Below are 24,402 nucleotides of genomic sequence, written 5' to 3'. Positions count from 1 at the left end.
TTGCTGTATAATGAATAAGAATTTATGTATAATGCATCGTAAGAGCTGCTGCGATGCTTCATAAATTATTATGATGTTTTACAGCGGCCTCATAAAGTATTTTAACCAAGCAGCAACCTCCAGGGCTGAAAAGGAAGCCAACAGGGAAGTGCTAAAAACTGTACTTCCTGGAATGACCAGGAACTGGCTCCAACAGTGAGTCATTCCCCATAGACTCTCATGTTAAAACGTCCAACTTTACAGCAGAAATAAACATGTTTACAGCCTGGTACAAAAACAGTTTTGGTCTCTATAGCTAACTTCCTCCTTCATGACTGTATGGGGCCTGGCTGCTTTGAGTGACAGGTCGTTGCTGTCTGCTAGGCATCACCTCAGCTAATTTGTTTGTTTTTGTTGTGTTGGTGCCTTTCGGAGAATTTGTTATGCAAATATGGCTAATAATGTAACTTGTTTTGCGGGTAATTGACAAACAGAACTCATGGTGTTCTGTTCAGCTGTTTTTTTTTTGTTTGTTTTTTTTTGAGGTGATTCCAGTATAATTTTATTTATATGTTGGCCATAATTAGCAGGTATCGATGTCCATACTCACCATACCTGGCTGTTAGCTTAGCTCATTAACTAGCTAATTAAACTGAAAATGAATTAGCCTTGGGTCAGCCTTTGAGCAAGACACCCAGCTGTGCTGATGATGCTAAAAGGAATGTATGCTTGCCAAAGTTATTAAACTGGCATGCACAAATGTCTCAGCTCCACACAAGCTCCACCTCCGCCCATTTTTGGATTAGCTGGGAGGTATGGGAGGAGTCAAGCACTGCCAAGATGGCGACAGTGGAGCAGCTCACTCTGAGCTTCAAAACAGCTCTACAGAAACCTGTGGGGGACGTCACAGAGGCTACGTCCATCTTTATATACAGTCTATAATCTATAATTGTAACCACTTTATACTGTTTCTACACATTTGTAGATTTAATTTAAAATTGATAAAATTGTCATTTTTGCTCATCAATCTATATCCTATAACCCATAATGGCAAAGTGGAAACATATTTTTGGAATGTCCATCAAAAGAAAAAAACAAAAAACTGAAATCTCCCATTCACAAAAATATTCAGGCCTTTACCTGTGTCTACAAACTGTGGTTAGTTGAATCCTGTTTGTTTTAATTATCCTTGGGATGTGTCTGGATTGTTTGGCGCCACCTGTGGCAAACTGAATTGATTGGACCCGTGTATATAAGGTCTTACAATTCACACTGCATGTCAGGACAAAAACCAAGTAAAGAAGTCCAAGAATTTCTCTGTTGTCGTGTGTGATGAAATTGTGGTGCGGCATAGACCAGTACAAGGCTATAAAGAGTGGAGCATAATCCTGCTATGGGGGAGCTTCTTAGTGTCAGGGACAAGGAGACTGGTCAGAATTGAGGGAAGGAATCAATGAAGCCAAATAGAGAGAGGTCCTTGAAGAAAGTCTGCTCCAGAGAGTACGTGACCTTAGACTGCAGCGACGTTTCACCTTTCAGCACGACACTGACCTGAAACACACAGCCATGCTGGAGTGTCCTCAGGACAAGTCTCTGACTGTCCTTGAGTGGTGCAGCTAAAGGCCAGACTTAAACCCCACAGAACATCTGTGGAGGGACCTGAAGGTGGCAGTTCACAGACCCTTCCCATCCAGTCTGACAGAGCTTGAGAGGATCTGCCAGGAAGAATAAGATAAACTGCCCAAATCCAGGGTTGCAAAGCCTATAGAGACTATTTATAATAAATTGTGAAATGTCCTGCACATCCATCGTCCACCCACACACATCTGTCTTACCTTCTCGGGACTCTGAACTTGTATAGATGATATTTGATTGCCCTCCCAGTTACTTTCCCGTCTTCATGGTTGTATTTGTTAGGCAAGTACAAATGACCTTTCTTTATTTTTACATGGATGTTGTGACCTTACATAATGTCTGATATAGCTCCATGCACCTTCAACTTAACCAGAAGTAAGGTATAAAAAGCCTTAAAATACTGATTAAATGTTTTGTATCTCAGTTTCTAATTGTTGGATGTGTTTTATTTGCTATTTTATGATCGACCACTTATGCCATCATCAGAAAGTTGCAAGTGGTATATTGCCATATGTGACTTTTATCCTTATGAACAGTTTGAAAATAAAAGATTGGTGAATCTGGTGAAAAGTTCTTAAATTGTCATTCATTTGTGCATATAAACTATCTTTTGTCAAATATTTCAATTAGTGGAATGGCATGAACCCATTATATGCATCCTCTGCTTGTGAAGTACAAACATAACCAGGATCTGCTCATTCAAACATTGCTCCAAGCAAAACTAGGGGTGATAAAGTGCATGGGGTACCTTTTTAAATAATTATTTTAGTAATTTTTTTTTTTGCTCTGTGAAGAGTCATCTTGACCTTTGAACCTTTGAGTCCAAAACATAGGAAGCTACGATAGCTTTTAGCTATATTCTACCAACAACTTAACTCCAACGCGGAAGAGTTTTACAGGCAGTTAGAGAATAGTTGATCTTGAATGAACTGTGTTATGTTATTGTCTAGTTAGCAACTACCAACTGACAAACAGTTAGCAAGCTGAGCTACACTAGCATGTTTCCGCCTAGTGCTAGCATGCTCCCAGCTAGCTAGTATGTTAGCATTTACCTTGCCCACCAATAATAGAATTCATTCGTTTTAAAAGTTGTCTTTAATATACCTTTTAGTGCATGTTAGCAACATAACATGTTTGCATGTTGTTTTTTCTTGGGCAGGGGATATTAGCCTGATGTCTGGGTAGATATTAGCGCTTAGATATTAGCTTGGTGTCTGGATAGCTATTGGGGTAGCAATAGGCTATTAGCAGTGTGATCACACTTAATCTAATTGAAAAAACGGTGTGCCATCTTGAAATAGGCTAATCATTATTTATTGGTGTTAGAATGTGTTAATACACTCATCAATAAGGCCTGTACATTGAAATTAAATGTCACTTCGGCAGCATATCTATGGACTTTGTAATGAAAGATGTCCAAAAGATGAAGAAAGTCCTGATATCACACTTAAGCTCTCGAGTTTTAGCTTTCCAGTCAATTCCATTACCGAGTATCGTTTGAATCAGGTGTTCAGTGTTGTGTATCTGATAACACTGTATGTGAAAATAACCTCACTGTGAATGTCTGGAATAGAATGAAGCTATATAGGTAATGCAGGTTATTTAATTTGTATTATTACTCGGTTGCCAGTGCTGTTAAGATTATTTTAAACAACAGGATATAACCTTAATGAAGAGCATTCTGGGAAGATGTAATGATCAATAATTGGAGAATTTATGGAGGGTGGATGAGTGAAAAGTAGTCGTCCGTGAAAGAAAATCAGCCAAATTATGTCTGTGAGAGGAAATAATGATGGAATAATTCACACAGACGGACACTTAATGTCTGTGTCTCTATGTAATTTCCCGTCCTCGACTTATTTATGTAAAATCCAAGCAAGAGCAGGATTGGCAAGAAGAAACTGGCACAGAGCAAGACAGGGAGGAGAGGGTGGTGGAAGGAGTCAAAGTATGTTTTAAAATTCTAGTCATTTTTGTTGTCATCCCATAGCAATGTGTCACTGTCAAATGCTTTATCTGTCAGCTGCACTCTTGCCCATAGACAGCTCTGGGCCCTGCGGGAGACTTCACGGTGGCTTTTTTTTCCCCCCATTTCCCCACGTCTGCCTGTGGCAGGTGTGGAGTCATCACAACTCTATTAGCTTCACCACGGCAATATAGACACATTAACCTGCTACTCTGAGGAACACACTCATTACCCTGCTGTGGCTCTGAGGAGCTCTGTAGACTGGAAAAGGGCATCTACTAATGGTGACTGGCCAATATGTGCACAGGGTCAGACTGGACCCAAACAGTCTAAAATGTCCATTTCTAATTGTCTGAGCTTTGTGTGAATGCAAATCATATGTTTTCATTCAACCTGAAATGAGCTGAAAACAACCCAGGCTCCGGTTTAATTGGCCTGTAAACAAATTATTCAATGTGAATAACACATTTTAAATGAGAATTTACTGACTGAAACTTGTTTTTAAAGCAAAATTCCATTTCATGAAGACCTTGTTTAGTTTTTTTTTGTTTGCTTTTTTGTTTTGTTTTGTTTTGATAAATATTGTAATTTCTATCTGTTTTTTAAAAATATAAATCACTCGAGCCGTTTCTGAGATCTAGAAACATGGTGACCTCAACAATAAATAAATTCACACAGCCACACACTGTCATATACTGTATGTTACTTAGATAAAACGTAAAAAAATGCAGAAACATTTTCCAAGAAATGTGTGTAAGTTAGTTGAACTTTTGAGTTGGGGAAACTCAATAATGTAACATAATGGTAACACCAAAAATTAAGCAGAGCCTAAAAAAAAAAAAAGAACACTAGTTCAATCAACTTTATTACTCAGTGTATGAATAACATCATAATTCAAGATAACTGAGTTGAATTTGTAATTTTTGCAAATCTTTTATGTGTATATTACATCAAATATGTGACAGCCCTAAACTGTACACTCTCCTGACATAAACTGTGTTTAGGTCACTGCATCTGCTTTGTGTCTGACCAGCCTGCAGTTTCACTCTGGTGGTGTAGCATCTGCAGATTGGCTAAAAGGTGGATTAAAATAGTGCAAAAGGGTACTGACCTGTATTTAGTGTGTACGAGTGTAATTCCTGTGAGACTTCACGCACAACTGACCTCAACAAAGAAACTGCACTGCCTGCAAACCAAGTTCAAACTGGTGCTGTCGTTGGATGGTCATAGTACAAACAGAACCAGGTCTCATTTTATGTCTGATTTAGTGTATATCAGTACCAAGCTGGGGCTGTAAAATGTCCCATGAACCTGGCGAGGGATGGGAATTGATAAGAGTTTATTGATACCAATGCCGTTATCGATTCTGCTTATCGCTCAGATTTTTTATCGATTCCTGTGGATTTTCTGTGTGGGAGTAAGTAGGCCTGTACAGGTTTTCAGTGTCAACAACGCAAATTTTATTATGAGTCTCTGAACACTGAATAAGATAGATAACTGCCCTGTAGTTGTTCAATCCCTCGAGGAGGGGGTGCTGTCTGTCTCTTTGATCTGCCTCGTATTCATTTACATAAAAAGAGAAAAAACAACAACAAAAAAAAAAAAAACATTCATTCGTTCATTTAAAAGAGCCGGCTCGTTCACGACCAACACATCACTGATACGTAACTACTATACGTACCTGCCCTGCTGCGTCTACAATTGTTTTATGTTTGTTTTGAAATTAAGCCACACCTCCTCGTATCCTTCGCTGTCGTTGGCACTGACTGCCTCTCGCAAAAGCATGACGTCAGTGTTTTGCAAGGCACGCGGAACTAAGTGGAAGGCATCGATAAGGGAATCGTTAAGCATAAAGGCAAATGATGTCAATGGATCGAACCAGTTAAAACCGGTTCTCAACTGGAACCGGTTCTCGATTCCCATCCCTAAACCTGGCCCGTCTTAGATAAGTCACAGGTAGTATTTTGGACTTTTGAAGGCCTATCAAATATTCAGCTGGAGTTTGAGTCGGACTACGCTTTACTCTGGAGCTCACAAGGCTTTGTTAGAAAAAAAAGATGAAGTCCCCTTTCACTCTCCCCACCAGTGCCATCTTTCAACAAAAGACAAGCATAATAGGTAGCCACATAACACACTCAGTCTTCTCTGCAGGCATTTCCATCTGCACCCTGAGAGAGAGGCCTATTGGTGCTCTTGTCGGGTGTGGTGGTTTGACTGGCTCACCACGGGGGGTTTGTCCACCTCCCTTGCTGTCCTAACTAATCCTGGTCTTGACAACTGGTGAGAGCACCAATCAGAGGATGCCTGGCAGGTCCCCCAATCCTCCCCAGGTCAGGGATAATTAGCCTGAAGATTTCTCTTTCTATCCACTGTCTGAACATGTCTGAGAACAGGCTTGAAGCCCAGCAAATGTGAGAGACACATTCATAGTCTCAATGGAATTATGGAGGTAGAGAATGGCGAGGGTCAGCTCCTTGTGTCCCAGTATTCAGGCCTCTCCGGGAGATCAAATGTGGCCCCCTCTCTTCCTTTTTTCCCCCCCATGAGAATCTTGTATGTCTGCCTGGTGATTTGGCAGTGATTAAAAGCTCTGCAGCTCTGTTCAAGCAAAACCACAATCTATTAAATTTCACTTTAACCACCATCCATGCTCAGTTATGTTCTGCCAACGTGTTGTTTCACTATTAATTGTTTTGGAAAAGCTAAATTCAAAAATTGTTTAGTGTGGAAAGTAGTTTAGTTTTGGGTGAAATAAAGTTTTTCTCCACAGCCCTTCACAACAGAAACAAAACAAACTGCAAAATAAAATGCAATTTGCATTAAGCTAATTTAACAAAACTATCCCAACTCAAGGAACACTTACTAGTAGACTTATGCCGATCGATGATGATATCTGTGAGCGTTCATCAGAGCGATCGCCAATTGCTCATGTCTTTGCAAATGTCAAGACGATATTTGACTTGTTTTTTCATTAATGTAGTAACTTATTATTTATAGTATTAAATTAATACTAAATTTATTTGCCCTGCCCCAGTTTAACGTGTATAAACGCATATAACTGACGCTCACACGCTCTCTCTCTGAGCAGCTGATTGTAATGAAGCTGCTCGTTGTGTGTAGAGCTGCGCTGTGATTTAAGAGTGGAGATCGACCGACAGACGGAACACGCCGTTTAGTTCAGTCGCAAAAGAAGTGACAATCCCATACACACATAAAAAGCTCTGTTTTAAATTCATGAAATCATTTGTTGTTTTTTTTTTTTTTTTTAAAAGATCAGCTCTACCTTATCGGCTTTTCATTTTAATACTCAATACTCATTTAACACAATGCTCACTTGGAATTTCGCTGTACAATAATTCTGTCATTTATCTATATAAAGGCTCTTTAAGTACCTTTTTAAAAGCCTTTATTACTATAATGTGATTATTATTTTTGATATAGAGTCCAGTGTAGGTGAGCAGCACTAAGGGCAAAGTTATTGAATCTACATTGCCACCATTGATATTAACCAACTTGGAGCCCCCTTACTTCATTCCCCACCCATTCAAGAATCACATTAAGGTCGCAGAGAGCTGCTTTATTGCTTTTAGCTTTTCAATTAGGCTGGATAATTTGTGTCCACCTCCTTTAGATTAGATTTTAAATGAGAAACATGTTGTGTCATTAATTATCACAATTCTTATTTTGTGGACAAAGCTTTTTAAACGGCTAGCTGGAAAGACGAGAGAGGAGAAGAAAGGGGATGAAAAAGATGGTGAGGAGAGGAGAAAAATGGAAATGTGATGAATAGCACAGGGGACTACTGGGTAGTGGACAGGCTAAGTGATTAGCTCGGTAATAGCGAGAAGGGCTGTGACAGTGATGGCCTCTCAAAGACTGCACTGTCTTGTCTCCCGGTGTGTCCGTCAGAAGAGCTGATACCCTAACGTTGTCCTTGTCATGCTGAGATGTGTGTGTATGTGTGATTGGTTCTGACCTGAGGTGATATTGGTGAGCTGAGATGTTTGCTCCTTTGTCCAGCACCCCAGCACCCCTCCTCCCCCACCCAGCAAACACTTCACTCCTAGTCAGCTCTAAAAGTGGGTCAGGCCTCTGTGTAGCTTCTTCTGCGGCTTGTCTACAGCACTGCTGTTGCCTCTGGAGTCTGTGTAGAGCAGGATGTGCTTCTGCAGCAAGATAGTCCTGAGATACTGCGGGCACATACAGCAGCACCCTCACTGCTGCTTTTATATATATATATATATATATATATATATATATATATATATATATATATATATATGTGTGTGTGTGTGTGTCTGTATGTATGTTTATTTATTTATATGTTATGCCTTAAGGGAAAAAGTTGTCAGAAAATTGAGATGAAAATCTGAAATAAGATCTTTATAAATATTGATTTAAAGTTATTAAGATTTTAAATGGACTGAATAAAACTATTGTTAACTGTTATTTCCACCATTTGGAGAAACAGTCATAGAATCATAGATTTGTAGTTTGTAATTACATTGTGCATGTCATTTTTCTTTATAGGTGGGTGGCTACCTACCTACATCCTTTTAACAACTGAAAGACTGGATGAGATACTCAGCTTTACAAGCTATAGAAAAAACAAACTCAATATCAGGATTTTTGTTTTTAACTGTAATGAAAAACACAAACACAGCTTCCTTGTTGACTGAATAAAATGAAGTTGGCAGGATGGATATGTCACTTGCTGCTGAATGGTTACAGCCATAGTTATTATTATATTATGTGCTAAACAGTGAACATTTATCTGGTATGGTTGAATTTGTTACCTGATCAGTGACATTATGATCAATGATAAGTAAACCATATTGTGTATTCAATGCCAGCTCTCTGTACTGTGCAGTTTTTTTACACATCATGATCAGTACCAGGAAGCACTGGGGTTGATAAACGCTCTAAACCATCTTATTTGATATAGTGCTTTAACTGTGCATATAGTATTTACAAACAAACTTACAGTCAATTAAAATACCATAAAGTAATAACCACACAGTAAGTCCAGCCATGAGTTGCAACTAAATACTCTAGGAAAAGCCAGAGTGGACCCTGAGTTAAAGGAGCTATTTTGTAAGTTCTCTCTGCTGGTTTCTTGCCGGGAGCGGGTGGTGTTGATTGTGGCTTGACAAGAGCTCAAGCCATCTTTGCGTTTACAACGCAAGAGGTTATAATACCCCCTTTGAGCCGCGCTGCTTCTTCAGGGCAGATTGGAGGCTGCAGTGACTCGGTATCGGAAAGTCACAAGACGGGTCGGGGCTAGCTGGTTAGCATGCTAACTAGAAGAAAAGACGTTATAGAGAGAATAGTTAACATTGGCATTGCTTTCCACCTCTGGAGACAGCTGTTGGTAAGTAAAGGAATGAAGTTTGATGCTGAACTCACAATGTTTCTTCTAGACTGGTTAGTAAACAGCTGCTAATACTAACGTAAGCTATGTAGCAATAGCAAAACTTTACAAATAGCTCCCTTATTTGTATATAGATTTACAATATAAACCTTGTACAGCCTGTTTTGGCAATACTTTACTTAATTAGGTCCTTCCAGTCAAGTAAATTTGAATTTGAGAGAGAAACAAACCATGTACAGTATCTGTCTAAATGTATATGTGTCTGCTGACGTACTGTATATCTACATGCTGAGCATGGAGTTCCTCTGGAGTCCCAAGCTGCTTAACATGTGATAATGACCCCGCCGGCTGAATTTAAATCAGATTACTGCGATCCCTCGGGACAGACTGCATGTGTCTCTCACGTTAAGAAGAAACCAGAAGCTGCTTCCTGCTGCAGCTGCTGGGAAGTAGTGAAGCAGGAGCTTGTAAAAGAGGCAGAGGTCTGTTAGCTTGGAGGTGTTTTTTTCACCCGCCTCTGAGGAAGTGACTCGTGCATGTTTTGGTTTGACAGGCAGATGTAATGATGAGCCTCACGAGCCAGAGGTGGCTGAGAGCGTGTGGCATGCACATGCAAACCACCTCAGAATTAGTGGTTTGAAATGTGAATACAATACACTCAAGGGCACACTTACTGCAGCTCCTCTTTGTCCTGTGTGATTGCAAAGTACATTATAATAAATCTTTTGTGGCATTTCCAGTTATTTTTAATGAATTTAACTTTCTTCGATAAACAAAAAGGCTATTAGAACCTTTAAAATTCCCCTTTGTTTTAGCCTACAAATCATTATTATGCTGTATTATTAGCTATTCTAATTTCTTAACAGAAGAGCCTCTATTTTAAAAGTGCTGTGGTGCAGCAGTCTCAAAAGAAAACACACCCTCAGGGTTTTTTTTTTTATTTCACATCTCTACAATTCCAGCGCACTGACCTAATTGTAACCTGCTTTCCACCCAGAGCTGTTTGAACACTTCCTCCTTCGTCTTTTGAAGTTGTGGCAATATAAAGCTGTTAACTGATATATTCAGATAAGTAAATATTTCTGCAGAAAGCCAAAATGCAATATGTAATGAAGGTCTTACACTTTAAAGTCCTCATTCATAGCTAGAGGTATACGCTAACCACGTTTTCATCTTCATCACAGTTTTTCATTCTGTTTGAAGATTTTAAAAACTCCATGTGCAGTCAGGCCTTTCAGAGAGAGATCATGACATGATGTGATCTTGTAGCTGCTGAAACAGTGATGAGAAAATCAATTTATATAACTGATATATATATATATATATATATATATATATATATATATATACATCACTTCAGCAAATATATTTGTCATCATCAGTTAGTTTATTAATTTAGCTTCATGAAAAGTCACTGGCCCATTTTTGTCTTTTTTTCTCTTGAAAATTACTTTCAGAATATAAAAATGAACTATGTTTCATATATACAGTATATATTTTTTTCGTGTTTTCAAACCAAGAGAAATCTTCGATCTGTGTCATTTGGTCGCCTGTCAATGACATCATATCCCCTATTGCCATGCTTCAGCGTTGTGGTTGCATGCCAGTAGCTCAATTTTACTTTTGATTCAGTTTAACTATTTATTTTAACCAGATGAAGGATTTTAGTCATCGGACGTCTAGATCTTAAATTATCAGAGAAAAAAGCTGAGTAAATGTTTGGCGGCTCAGCTCCCAGTCCCTCCCTGGTGTCCTGTGTCCGCCGAGGAGCGTCAGTGAATCACTGCCTTTTAATGTGAAACTGCTTTATTCAGTGTTTCTACTGGTTTTAATTCCCTGGTCCATTTGATTTGGAGAGGAGGAGACCTCCGTGGATAATCGGCTCCCAGTAAAAACCTCCTGAACGACTGACACTGAAGGAATCCAAACTGGGAGACGCTCACGGCAATGATGATGAAAACAACAGCTCCTGCGATCCCATGCTACTTCACAATGCCACCAAACGCTGTCTTTTGTTATTGGTTTTATTGTGACACCCTGGTGGCAAAAGTTACATATTGCATCTAATTATTATCTATTAATTAGTTATTCAAAATTTTGGCAACTATGGTTGAATCCTAATGTCTGGACTTGCAGGAGGTCGACATGGAGAATTAGGGGCCTTGTCACACCCTTGACACACAACGACTTCCAGAGAAGTTGCTTTGCTGACTTCACCAGGTCCATGACTCTGTTAGACTCAATAGCAGCAAGAAGTGCTCTGAAAAAAACATAAATACTTTGTATTTTGCTACAAGTTCAAGAACATTTTATTCCCTGGCAGCCCAGCACCCTTGCAGACTTGACATGAGGCGAGTACATAACTGTGTTCTTGAGAGTTCAGTCCTCATGTCCAGGGACATTTGCACTGCATGTCCCTGCATCTGATCTCACCCACGGTGCCTCATTGCTCAAAGAGGCAGAGAGATATTTGTTCAAACTGACCACAGAGACACACCAATAAACCACAGCCTCCCGTGCACACCGCCAGCTTTAGAGACATTAGGCCAATTGAGTCTGAGAGACAGTTTAACAGCCCTCTTCCCCCCATCAAGAGCTCAAGCAATTTAATCCGTGTTTTGCACCTTTTGTAATTCAGCCTCTACTCAAACACCCCAAGATACTTGTAATTACTGACAATAATTGAGTTTGTGTCGATGTGAAACGCAGCTTGGGCCGAACGGGGACTGAGAGGAGAGTGCATTTGTTGTGCTAGTTTGGCAGAATGACAGTGATCCAAAGCTGCAAAGACAACAAGCACGGCACCTATTTAAATGTTTGGTGAAATGAAATTAAATGTGACAACGAGAGGAAAAAGAGGGAGTGGACCCCACAGCCTCATCTGGCGCAGTTATAATTAACTCTCGTGTGACCGTGACACTATTAATACACATCGGTGCTTGTGACAATGATTCCGTTGCCTTGTTCAATCAGGAGTTTCACCTGGAAAAGTTTCACCAATGGCAGACTGTGTACCCTAAGTGTTATTTACATGAGTAATATTTGTCAGCCAGAAATAGCTTATAGGAGAATTACTGTAAAATGCATGAGTTTTAATTTCATAAAGCAACAGAAGCTTGGAGATTAAGTAGTGTCTGATCAAATGATTGCTGGTCTGACTCCCCAGGTTCACAATCTGGGAAGTTAAAAAAGTTTTCTCCATAAGCCTCCAACTGCTCGGGTGAAAACTGCAAAATAGGGAAGCTATAAAACAGTGACTTTACCAGACAGCTCCCTGGTGCAATTGTAAAAAATAATATAAAGTGAGTTTGCAGGGGGAATAAAAGCAAAACTTTGAGCAGAGCAGACCAAGCTCTTGTAAATAGAGGTAAAATAACACACAGCAGCTTTGAGCCACTGTATCTGGCCTTGTCATTGTTTACAGCTACATTTACAGTATGTTTGAGGGGCTCCGCTTCGCTGCAACACCATCTCTTGGATCACTGCCTGGACTGCAAGAGCAGAGTTTCAGTGGACGGGGGAGCAAGCATGACGCAGCCGAGTCTGAGGGGAGCACAGGCCGGGCCGGGGGTCGAAGCTTTGGCTGACCACTGCGCCGGTCCCGGTGTCCTCTAGAGTCATCCAGCTGTGCAAATGAGCGCCAGAGCAAGACCGGCAACAACCAGGCCAAATCTCACACACACACACACACACGTAAGCAAGGCTATGTCCTTCCACCTATTGTGGTCAGTGTGTTTATTTTCAGGCTTTGTCACGGCCAGTTTCTTCTGCCGTGTGACTGCGTGATGTTGTGTCACGAACAGCGTCCTCTGGAGCCATCTGTTTGGCCTCAGCCAGCTGGAGGCCCAGGTTCACAAATCTTGGCTTCGTTTCCCTGGATCTCTGCAGGCTTTGTCGACACCAGGAACAAATCAATGAGTTAAAACTTGGAAGTCCATTCCCAGTAGGAACTGATTCCATGTTCTCGGTCTAGCATACATTTGTGAGCTTTTGTGCCCATATGGTCCCACAACCTTACATCCCGAGACGACGCCACAAATAATACCCCAGTTGTGCTATTGTGTGTTCGGTGGCTGGGCCTCAAAACCCTGGAACAGACTTCTTGTTGAAACCAACCTTTAACATTTGTGTCTGCTTTTCTGAGCCCTGTCAGTTTCTAATTCTTTGGATTAATTGAGGCCGATTTTAGTAATCAAACACATTTTTACTGCCCAAATTATTTTCTGTTATCTTATTGCACTTTTGTAACTTGACTGTGTTACACAAATAAAATTAGTTAGTTAGTATTAGGAAAGCAAATAGATTCATTATTACTGTCTTATCGTTCTTAAAATGAGGACATTGGGACGAAGTTCATACAGTCAGATAAGAATTTGTTCAAACTAATTTCAACCAACATGAAAATGAAAATAGTTGCTATAAACAGCATTCAAGTCCAGCCACGTTTTGTTTCCATATATTTAAGAGATATGCAGTATAACACAAGTTGATTTGAACATTTTAAAGTGGAATATTTGAAAAATCTACACTTTTCTTTAAGGGGGTTCGATTGACAAGCTTCAGAAGAGGTTATAGTACGCCCTCTGAGCAGTGCTACGTCTTCCGGCTAGCCTGGACGCTACATTGCCTCGGTATCGGAAAGTGACGAGATTGGCCGGGGCTAGCTGGTTAGCATGCTAACTTCAGTAGAAGAAAAGACGTGATAGGCACAAGAGTTAACATTGGTGTTGCTTTCCACTGCTGGAGACAGCTGTTGGTGTGTAATGGAATGAAGCTTGATGCTGAACTCACAATGTTTCTTCTAGACTGTTAAGTAAACAGCTGTTAATGTAACGTTGGCTACAAAGCAATAGCAAAAATTACAAGTACCTCCTTTATGTATGATTTATGTCCTTTTAAAGCATAATTATGGCAATGCTAAGATTTAATTAAGAAACCATTAAATACCCAAATTATAAAGTAAAAAGTGAAATATCCAAATATGAAGCCATAATAATGTTAAGCAGTTGGTCCATTATAAGAGAGCATTTGATCATTTTGACTTGTTAAACAAACATACTAAGTCATAATTTTGAAATACTTTCACACTGAATGATAATGGTACGCTTTGATGTAAATGCCTCTGTTGTTTATGTATATCTATACCGTGTGTAATGTTTATTTTCCTGGAAGGATTTAGCTTGTACAGATAACAGCATGTTATTTCTTAGATTTTCACTGCAATCCCCCCCAGCGCACTTCTTCAGCTGACGAACCTTTGAGATCCCAGTGTGTGATCCTTGTGGGCCAAGAAGTCTTTGGGCCTGTCATATTTAGTCCATATCCCACAGGGCCTGATATTTTTTGCCATGTGCTTCCTCGATGTGAGGTATTAATCCTCATTAGGCTGTAGTGAGGCTCTCATTGACTGCTCTGAGGTCTTTCAACCTGGGGGATGCCTTCTGTTTTCAGAGTGGTGAAAAGCGGCCCAGTTCTGTCCAGGGAGAGCCGCCACCCCGAGGAGACGAGGGGAGGAGCAGAGGAAACTGGAAACTGTTCCCACTGAGGATGTCTGATCTGTGGTACGTGCTCTTTTTTTCTGTTCTACCCATTCCAACGTCAATAACACATTGCTCGCTGAAAGCACACTGCCACTCATTAGATTTAGGTTCTGGGTTTAACTGTCTTACTACTGTCAGTCTGGCATCATAGGAAATTCACAGATTATAGATAATAAATGCCATACAATATTGTGTGTGCTGATTTTTTATAGTAAAGAATAAGAAGTAGGGGTGTCGGGACGTGCTGGTATTGGTATTTATTTTGTGTTAATGATACACACATAATAATTTCATGCTGGCTGATGTTCAGCCTTGTGGAGGTTGACGGTGATAATGTGGGTCCACCAAGTAAAGGCAGACGGCCACACTCACCAGAAAAATGAAAGTACCAGTCATTTTTTTTAAATGACCTCGGTTTATGTTTTTCTGACAAGCGACATCTTGTCATGAGGATAATGACTGTCCTCTCTCAGAAGCAGAGGAAGGAGCATAATGTTGTTATGGCAACTCAAAACAGGTCAGGTCAGGGTTCTTGACTTTCGCACCAGATCTGGGGTTTGCTACTTGTTTCCTACCAACACTCAAAGCTGGTTAACCATGACCATGACCTTTGCCTATCTTTAACCATAACCGCATAGACTGTGAAAGTTAATTATTGACCTTGGTACCTTTTAATAGTAGTAGTAGTAAAACATTTTTTTTTCCCTAGCTTTTTTTCCCTCATTCTTGATCAGTGGATGAAGCTTTCTCAGTGTAACTGAGTCTGACTGAGCAAACTCATGAAAACTGTGAGATGCAGTTGAAAGCACTGGGAAAAAAGCTTGAAAATAGTCCTAACAGGCAGGCCCTTTTGGAAGGTGTCATTTGGTATGAGGACTTGTTGGATATGTTTCCCTACCAATATGGAGCGACAAATCAGAAAACCTTTAAGGACTGGGTTGAAAGACGATGATTGAAACTTTTTTAAATCTTTGCCTTTTGGGAATGTTTGTAATCTTGATTTAATTAGTTATAGAAATAGGGAGAAGAACTTTTGGAACGTCTGTCCTCGGTTATAGGAGCATACCTGGCTGATGGAGGCAGTAAGCAGCCATGATTATTGGATTGTCAGTTTTGGAAAGTTACAAAAAATCAGAAATATATTAGGGAGTTGACCCTTGTACCTTAAACTTAACCACAATTTTATCTGTTTTATCTGATCATAAACCAATTAAATAACCTAAAAATCTTGAGCTTTACAAAAACAACAATTACCAGCCTGTATGTAAATATAAATGTAAATATATGCACACAACTGGGAACAGAGAGAGAGAGAGAGAGAGAGAGAGGGAGAGGAGTAAAGAAAAGAAACCAGGAAAAAGGAAAAAAAAAATGCATATGGATTTATGTATGTGTGTGTGTGTGTGTGTGTGTGTATATATATATGTATATGTTTATGCGTATAATGCGTATTATTGTTTAGACTGAACTCTGCATCTTGTCCTGTATAACAAGGATCCACTAAGAAGGATGTGCCTATTAATACAATGCAGTTGTTCAAAGTGAGATTGTGATAATAACAGGAGCTTTCCTTGTTATTCTGCTGGGTATTCTCGCTTCATTACTGTTAACGTGTGAGAGAAAAGCAAATAAGCAGATGGAAGAGAGTTTTTTTTTTTTAAATGGAATATGAACGTCATCACAGACCACCCTGCCTGCACTCATGGTGAAGTGAAAGTAAATGAAAGGTGACACCACTCTATAATGAGTTAGAGCTGATGAGTAATAAATAACTGCCAACAGTGTCCAATTTCCCAAACAAGGTTATATGGCGGCATTATGTGAGAAGTGATGGCTGGGCTTTATTTCAAGCCAGCGCATGACTGATATGCATGGCTTACTTTTGTAATTGTCTTGGTGCATTGGACCCAAAGACGGACATAGCAATCTTTTCAGCCTAGTAATGTAGTATGTGCTAAAATGGCTTCAGAAGTGAATTATCACTTCGCTCTCTGGCGCAGGGATTCAGCCGCCTCCAGAGACGAAAATCACAGTCGCTTCACCTCTGATGCATCACCGAAGACGCTAAATAGCACAGACATTTGCCGACATACGTTTGCAGTATGTAGGGTAGCAGGGGGCAGGGCGCCCTACTGAGTGGACTGACCGTCCTGTAAGTAGAAGGTCGCTCTGACCGCTCTTGGGAAATGTGCACAGGCACATGTGTCTCAGAGGGACCCCTGAATGAACAAATTCCTAATTATATGGTGCAGTAATGGCATTGAAGTCTCTGGAGGCCAGCATGGGTGTCATCACTAATACGGTGGTTCTTTTGAAAGAGTTGTACACAGGAACTTTACAGGGGAACTTTTAATGCTTCAAATGAACTCTGTGTCATCCAAACACATCGAAAGGCAAAAAGTGTTTATACCTGTTACCTGAGTGGATGTACATCATGTCGACCCTCGGACCCACGAGTGCTTAGTTGCCATGGGTCGGACCACACCCATTTTCATACTCAGCCCAGATTTCGATCTCGTCTACACATATGGAAAGTTTCATGGATGTATCTTACAGTTGTGACGCTTTCACGCTGATGAAATCTTTCCACCAACACAGACATATGGAGTCACCAAGATACTGAACTGGCCCAGATGAGGAAATAACCTCAGTGCACTGCAGGAAAGTTAACAGTTCACCAGTGCGCCACGGTGCTGCTCAAAAATGGAGCCTGAACCCTGGGTAAAATGCATGCCGTCATAACTCCCCAATATTTTTACTAGAACTTTGTGAGCTTCAGGTTGTAACAAAAGATGGCAGAAGTAGTGATGTGAAGAGTGAAAAAGAGAAGTCAAAACTTCTGTATCTCACAGTTTCCATTCCTGCTTACATAATTGGGTGCTGACACTTGGTCTGGCAGTTCTCGTTAGTTTTGTGCAGTTGATGCACATATTTCAATGGTGGTGGGTGTGATATGAGGTCAGGACAGAGCCCTGTGTGGTTTGATGTTATTTTATATTGATTGTTTTCCTCGTATACTTTTTTCTTTAATCTTTAACCTTAATTTCTCCATTTGTTTGTCTCAGGACACCCACAAAAACAAGGAGGCCCATCTCAATGAGTTGATCCTTACTTTTTGAAATACTTATTATTTCATAATAAATATGTATTTCGTAATTTTCTAAAAGCTCTGTTTTCCTCATCCACACAGTGTTTTCACCTTTGTCCGCTCTGGAGAGTGTTTTTTAAAAGTTTTATTTTGAGGTTTACAAAATGTCAACTTCGCCTAAAATCAAAAGAAATAAATGTGTTTTCAGTTTTCACCAACTTAGTGGAAAAAACAAAGTGGAAATTTAACAACAGAGTAAAACTATATAAGTAGTAAATAGTAGAAAATGATATAATATGATATATTTGTTTAGTGATTGATATTGCACAACAATCATATCAATGCTGCATATGATATATGATTTCCATGAATGAAGATAAAAACCTTATCAACTTACTACTATTAATACTGTTTTCAATCTGTAAACCGAAAAGTATAAAAAAGGAAGACTTTTAGAAATGATGAAGAGCTGGTCATGGTCTGATCAATAATATAATAATTTGATACTAGGAATCAATGACCTTTTAATAACCATCAGAGATATTTCCTGTCTGTTTTTCTCATAACGTACAATTCAACACATTTTACATGAACTCTGGTCTGAGATTTGACCACAAATATTTTCACTAAAAATGGTTTAAACTGTCTGTGAACATGTCAGGCAGGGGATTTTATTAATTACTAATCCTGTTATTGATGCATCTTTTTCAAGCCAGTGATTTAAAAAAAAAAAAAAAAAAAAAGTTACTTTTAATAGCTGCTTATTGGTTTCATGGATTAGCATAGAACAGAAGTTAATAGGATTTGACACAATGCTTCCAGTTTTAGCTCAGTTGAATGTGATTTGGGGGATGTGACCATTATGCCTTAATTGACTCATACATTTATTGAAGTTAATTTTTCCTGGGTCACTCCTGGTGTGTTGCCATTGTTCTTCTGCACTCTGAAATCTTAATACTGTGAACGGCCATTTTGTTGATTAGGTGACATTCCTTTTTTTTTTTTTTTGGATGAACAGTGAATCTCCCTCCATTATTACAGTGGGAGGTTGGGATTAGAACTGGAGTAATGAACAAGAACAATTCATTATTACAGTCAGACACTGTTACTGTACCAACATTGTGTTCAGAGCACTCATTAAAATATAGATAAAAGATAATATATATGCATGTATGTGTTGTCAAAGTGGTAAAGAAGTGTTGCGCTTTCTGGGCCACCATATAAAAAATAAAAATAAAAAACAGATAAAATCTCTTAAAAAGTAAGTCTGATATTCCTGAAACTCCTGAAGTCTATGAGTGTTTCTTTTTTGGTTAAATGGCTAAAATAAGGTCTGCGGTTCACACAAGCTCAAGACATTTTCACATTTTATTCTACCTCAGTAAATATCCCAGTCAGGATTTCTTAAGTTAAACATCATCACAGCGAACCGGAAAACCAATCTACTCACCAGTCCACCTTTACAGCCTTGTTGTGTTTATATTTTATTACTAAGGCGAAAGGCTTTTGTAGAAAAGGTCAGAGCTAAATTAAACTTTAAGTTGAAGTTTAATGATGGTGATCTTGAAGTCATTTTTACTTCTGCTGATTGTTTTTGGGCTTCAAACATCATAAAGTGGTGTTCATTAGTGAAGAAAAGTATTATAAAGTATAAACATTTGTTCATCGCAGAGCCTATATTCTGCAGTAATACAAAAGTCAATGTAAAAATCCCATTTTTGTTGAGTGAACCAGGGTGAGGCTAACATCAGGGTTTGCCTGAGTTGTTTTGACTGTTGGTTCTTGTCAGTTCAGAGATATTAGGCCATTGAAAAGTGACTTCTTCAAACAAACAAACAAACGAAACAATAAAATTAAGAAACGAAATAAAATAAATCAAAGTATAGTAGCTGTGGGGCTTTGAGGAATCCCTTCTAAATTCTTTCTTTTTTTTTTTTTTGGGTGCCAATACTGAGTGTACTGATTTGAATGTGCTTGTTGGATTTCCTGACTGATCTGTCACGCACTGACAATTAGCGGCAATTACAGAGCCCTGGTCTAATTAGGCTGTCAGAAAGCATGTATTCAAATGAAGCCACGTCCGTCGTTTGCCAAATGACAGGCTGTGGTGTGATTTTCCAGTGGTTTGACACGGTGTGTGCAGCGCAGACCACCTGGGAGGCTGCAGACTGGACGCTGGCTGGGCCTCCTCTGTGTCTGTGTGACTGTCTGCTGAAGCAGAGGACTCCGAGTGATTAGCTCTGTGACTGATGGAATTATATGTGCGCTTTAGCCATTGTCACCCGGCCATTACTTGAATACTGCCACCCCTGCCCACACACACACACACACACACACACACACACACACACACACACACACACACGACGCATAATACAAAAGGTACTCTGGGCAGCTTTAGAGAGAGGCTGGCAATTAAAAATTTGTATATACATTAGAAGAGTAGTTTTTGGAATAATGGACTAAATTTTACTCTAGTTCCAACTTATAAAACTGCATTCTCTGATTTTTAGGAAGCAGCAACCAAAAAATCACAAAAGAAATAGACATCTATCTTTTTTCTACCTTTTCTTCCCCCAAGAGAAACTTTAAAGTTGTTCTGTTGGAATGGATGGATCAAATGGATCAGATGTGTAATGAGACATATAGAGATGAAACCAAAAGAAATGAACATCTCACTCTGCAGTTCTGTTCAGTTTTACCGCTTTTTAGCATCTTTCAGATCCTAACCCTCGTTTTGGTTTTACGGCCCACAACATAATTATTTTGTCAGTCAGTTTAGCTTGTAGTTTGCTCCAGACGTCCACAGCCCGGGAAGACACAGTAGTGTCAAGTCCCCCTCCAGCTGCAGTAGCATTAGCAGAGCCCGATGCTAACCAGGGACTCGAGGATTTGTTTGCCTTCTTTAATCCGATAAAGGGTGGATGTTCTTTGTTCCAGTTCGGCGATTTCCTGGCTGAGACCGAGGCAGCTTGCACACTCAGGCGGAGAGGCAAGTGGCGGCAATAACGGGCTGGCATGCCGACTTACCTGCCATGACAAGGTGTCTGTCCAGACAAGTTTTCATGACAGGGAAAAAAAATAAAAAGGTGTTAAAATGTTCAAGTTTTCAAACTCATTCTAAAATCTTTAGTTTTTACGGCAACCCTTTCAGCCACTTGGACTAGCATCACACCAGTTAACACATCACTCCTGGACTTGGTTTTGATTGGCTTAGTAATAGCAGTAGTAGTAATACTTTTTTCTTTTTTTTTTTACATGGACAATACACATTGATAACACTGTGGTCCTCCATTGTCACTTGGTTCAACTGCTTCCTCAGCCCAACATTAAAATAATTCATGAAAGCAACATTGAAACCAACAACAACTTCAGTCTTTTCCTTCATATATAAACATACATGGCTACATGTATGTATACTATGTGTTTGGTTGCCATGGTGGCGCTTACACATGTAGCGGCCTTCTTTGCAGCATAAACCCATACAGCCACCAGCATCGTCTGGACACTGGTAGAGTGAGTACAAACTACCAAGCCCCAGTGCTTTTATGACTTGAAGTATCCTCCAAATCTAAGCCAAGCTACAGCACCAATCTGGAGGAGGAAGCACTTAAAGCGGTGTGAGAGGACCCAGTAGTGTAGATATCTAGGCTAGGCTAAAGGCTAACTCAGCTAGATCTGCTCTCATTTGTACCGTTGGCTAATATATTCTTACCGGACACTAAGTTGAACTTTACACTACTAACTAAGACACACTATCCAGCGTGAAATGAAGAACTTTTGCTTCTTTGTTTTAATTGAAACATTGCTACGTAGCGACAAACCAGACATGGCCATTCAGCTGGATGGACTATCTTGCAGCCGAGATGAGAGTGGATCATCACTGTCCAGCAAGACTGGCGGTGGACTGTGTGTTTACATCAACAAGAAATGGAGCCCGAGCCGTTCAGACCACTCCTGAAAGTTTTCCAGACCGATCCAGAATCAGATTAAGGGCTGGCCAGAGGGGCTGTCTCAGCTCTGCTTCAAAAGCATTGATTGGGGCATGTTCAAAGAGGCAGCTTCCTACGATGACTGCATTGATGTGGATGGGTGGGCGGGTGGGGAGTACACAGAGACTGTGACAGCTCATGTCAGCAAGAGTATTGATGATGTCACAGTCACTAAAACCATCACCTCAAGGGCAAACCAGAAGCCATAACTGACAGCGGAGGTTAGGACACTGCCGGGGATGAGGAGAAGACAACCTTCAAGGCGGCAAGAAATAACCCGTGTCATGTGGCAGCTGAGAAGCGAAACAGAAATATGCATTAGAGAATCAACAGCCACTGGAAGGGGATCCAGGTCACTGTGGACTATAAAGCCCCACCACCGACTTGTGGCAGCAATACCGCCCTTCCAGATGTGCTGAACTGCTTCCGTATATGACAGATGTGTGCAGGTGATGAAGACCATCCCTCCCCCAGATGACCAGGTTCTGCATATGGCTGCCGACAGCGTTAGGAAGACTTCCTCCTGCTGGCAAATGTTCTCACAGACATCTTCAACATCTCACTGGCCGAAACAGTTATCCACACATTGCCTGAGAAGTCTCCGGCGTGCTGTCTGAAGGATTGCCAGCCCATACCACTCAAACCTGTTATTATGAAGTACTTTGAGAAGCTGGTTATGCAGCACATTAAATCCACCCTTCAAATCACACTTGACCCCCTACTGTTTTCTTACTACTCAAACCGCATCATTAGGTTTGCTGATGACACAGTGTGGGCCTCATCAGCAACAATGATGAAACAGTTTACAGAGAAGAGGCCGAACAACTTTCCCTCTGAACACCGGGAAAACAAAGGTTATCATATCGGAAATACCTCGGATACTGCTTAAAATACTGGATCAGGTATTGGCGAGTGAGTCCATGCAGCGATCTGATACCACGTAATTTATTAATAAACTTTATAGTTTCACACCTGGGTGAATCAATTTGTCTTTGCTGCTCTAAAATAGTAGTAGACACCAGGAGGTTACTCAACAGAAGAGCCAAAAAATCCATGAGAAACATTATTTTTCTTATGTACTGTATGTATAACATACCAATGGCAATATAAAGCTTGATGTTTCAATTGGAAGTTGACACTCCCAGAGATCTGTTTAAACCTTTAATACGCTTGACCCATCTAATTTCTTGCAATATTGCCTTGTCCCCAGATTTCAGCAGTTAACTTGACGAGTATGATCGTGTTGTTACTTTAAGGGAAAAAACTATTACAAAAGACCCATGTTTTAAAACACTAAATTATCCTTTAACACCTGTGGTAACTGTTGCAAACATTTACATCAGCGAATAGTAGTGTAAATGAACAATTCCTCCGCCCCACCCCACACCCTCCCGCCCCTCCCCCATGGCCCTGTGGACCTCTGTGTATTATGTTTCTCCTGGCAGTATGCAGCCATTAAACGCCACTTTGGAAATAATTAACAGCCCATCCCTTCTTTTTGGATTCCTTATAACTGAGCGCTCCATTCAGCTCTGAGCATGAGAGAGTCGTCTCAACTTTGTTTGTATGAAATCATTTCAGGGAAATTACTGCTTGGTTTCTTTCATTACTTTCCACAAGTCTGGCTGTATCCTCAGGGGTAAAAACTGGCAGTGAGAGCCCATTCTAGATTCTGTTTGTGTTTTAAAATTGATAAGTGAATCAGAGGAGTATTACATATTAATTATTAATTTGACAGTGTGAGGCAGAAGGAAAAAAAATCACTGGATCAAACTTGTTTAAATGAAGCAGAATGACTTTGTGTTCAGCAAAGGTGCAGCAGTGCACCTCCTGCATATCAATGGGCTGTTTTAAGACCTCAGTCACTTCTTCCTGCACTCCACCGTGCTGTGCTGTCCTGTCGTCTGATGGCCCACTAGATCAGTTAGAGATGGCGCTAAGGATTGCTTAGGGACTGGCCATTCTCCAGCCAGGCCCACGCTCTCAAAGAAAAACTATGGTTTATTACAACTTAAACTTAGGTTTTATCATTTCTATTGGCTGATGAAACTGTACTCACCAGAGTGACTGCTGAGATCTGGGAATGTGAGGAGAAGACTAAAAATAGGTCCAACTAGACCATCTGGTGATGGGATCACACCGGTGATCACGCCTGTCAACATGTTGATGTTCTGACCCATGAGTACTCAGTGGATATGCACTATTATATGAATACTCATTAGCAAATTCTCGTTCAACTTTGTTCCCCTGGCGTCATCTTCTGTCGACACAAAAGCTTTAGTAGTGGTTGCCTTTAATGCGTTGCTTTGTAAGTCTACTTAGGACAATCTAAAGTACATCTGACAAAAAGCAGTTGACAGTTGCACTGCTTTCATTCGGCTGAGTGACAGTCACAAAGTGCAGGTAAATCAGTGTAGCTGTGTCAAGTTCATCTACGTTTTCTGCCATTTTTCATGGTTATAGCTAGGTAGCTAGCTAGCCAATGAAGGAAGATGACTTCCCATTCTTACTCCTCCCTACAGAGCTTCGGTTGATTTCTACAGCTCACGAAAATAGCCTCCAATGGCCACAACAACATGCGTATTTGAACTGCTGAACAAATCTGAGACGTTGACAGCAATTCAGACATCTGGAGTCAGGCTATGAACAAGCCAAAGCCAGCAGTCTATTGTGTGTATCCATGCTGTGATACATCTTAGCTCAGAGGAAGCATAGAGCTCGCCTGTTGTCCAAAAACTATTAAACACACGAGTGGGTGCTTGTACATTACCATGAACGCCTACACTTAAGTTTATTTTGACTCAGACCCACATACACCATTCTGCTGCCCA

The 24,402-nt window shown here is 40.3% G+C and overlaps 1 long non-coding RNA gene across 2 annotated transcripts in view; it reads left to right on the top strand.

Annotated features, from left to right (window-relative positions):
• Positions 1 to 24,402, top strand: part of LOC130187152 (uncharacterized) — a 108,355-nt gene that overhangs the window by 16,657 nt on the left and 67,296 nt on the right. For both annotated transcript variants that reach the window (XR_008830397.1, XR_008830396.1), the window contains exon 2: positions 14,403 to 14,512. This is a non-coding gene — a long non-coding RNA (uncharacterized LOC130187152). The remainder of the gene's footprint in view (positions 1 to 14,402; positions 14,513 to 24,402) is intronic.

This window comes from Seriola aureovittata, chromosome 19, assembly GCF_021018895.1.
Source record: "Seriola aureovittata isolate HTS-2021-v1 ecotype China chromosome 19, ASM2101889v1, whole genome shotgun sequence".
Taxonomy (NCBI): domain Eukaryota; kingdom Metazoa; phylum Chordata; class Actinopteri; order Carangiformes; family Carangidae; genus Seriola; species Seriola aureovittata.
The sequence above is the reverse complement of the archived record's forward strand: the minus strand, read 5'-3'. Positions and strand labels throughout refer to the sequence as shown.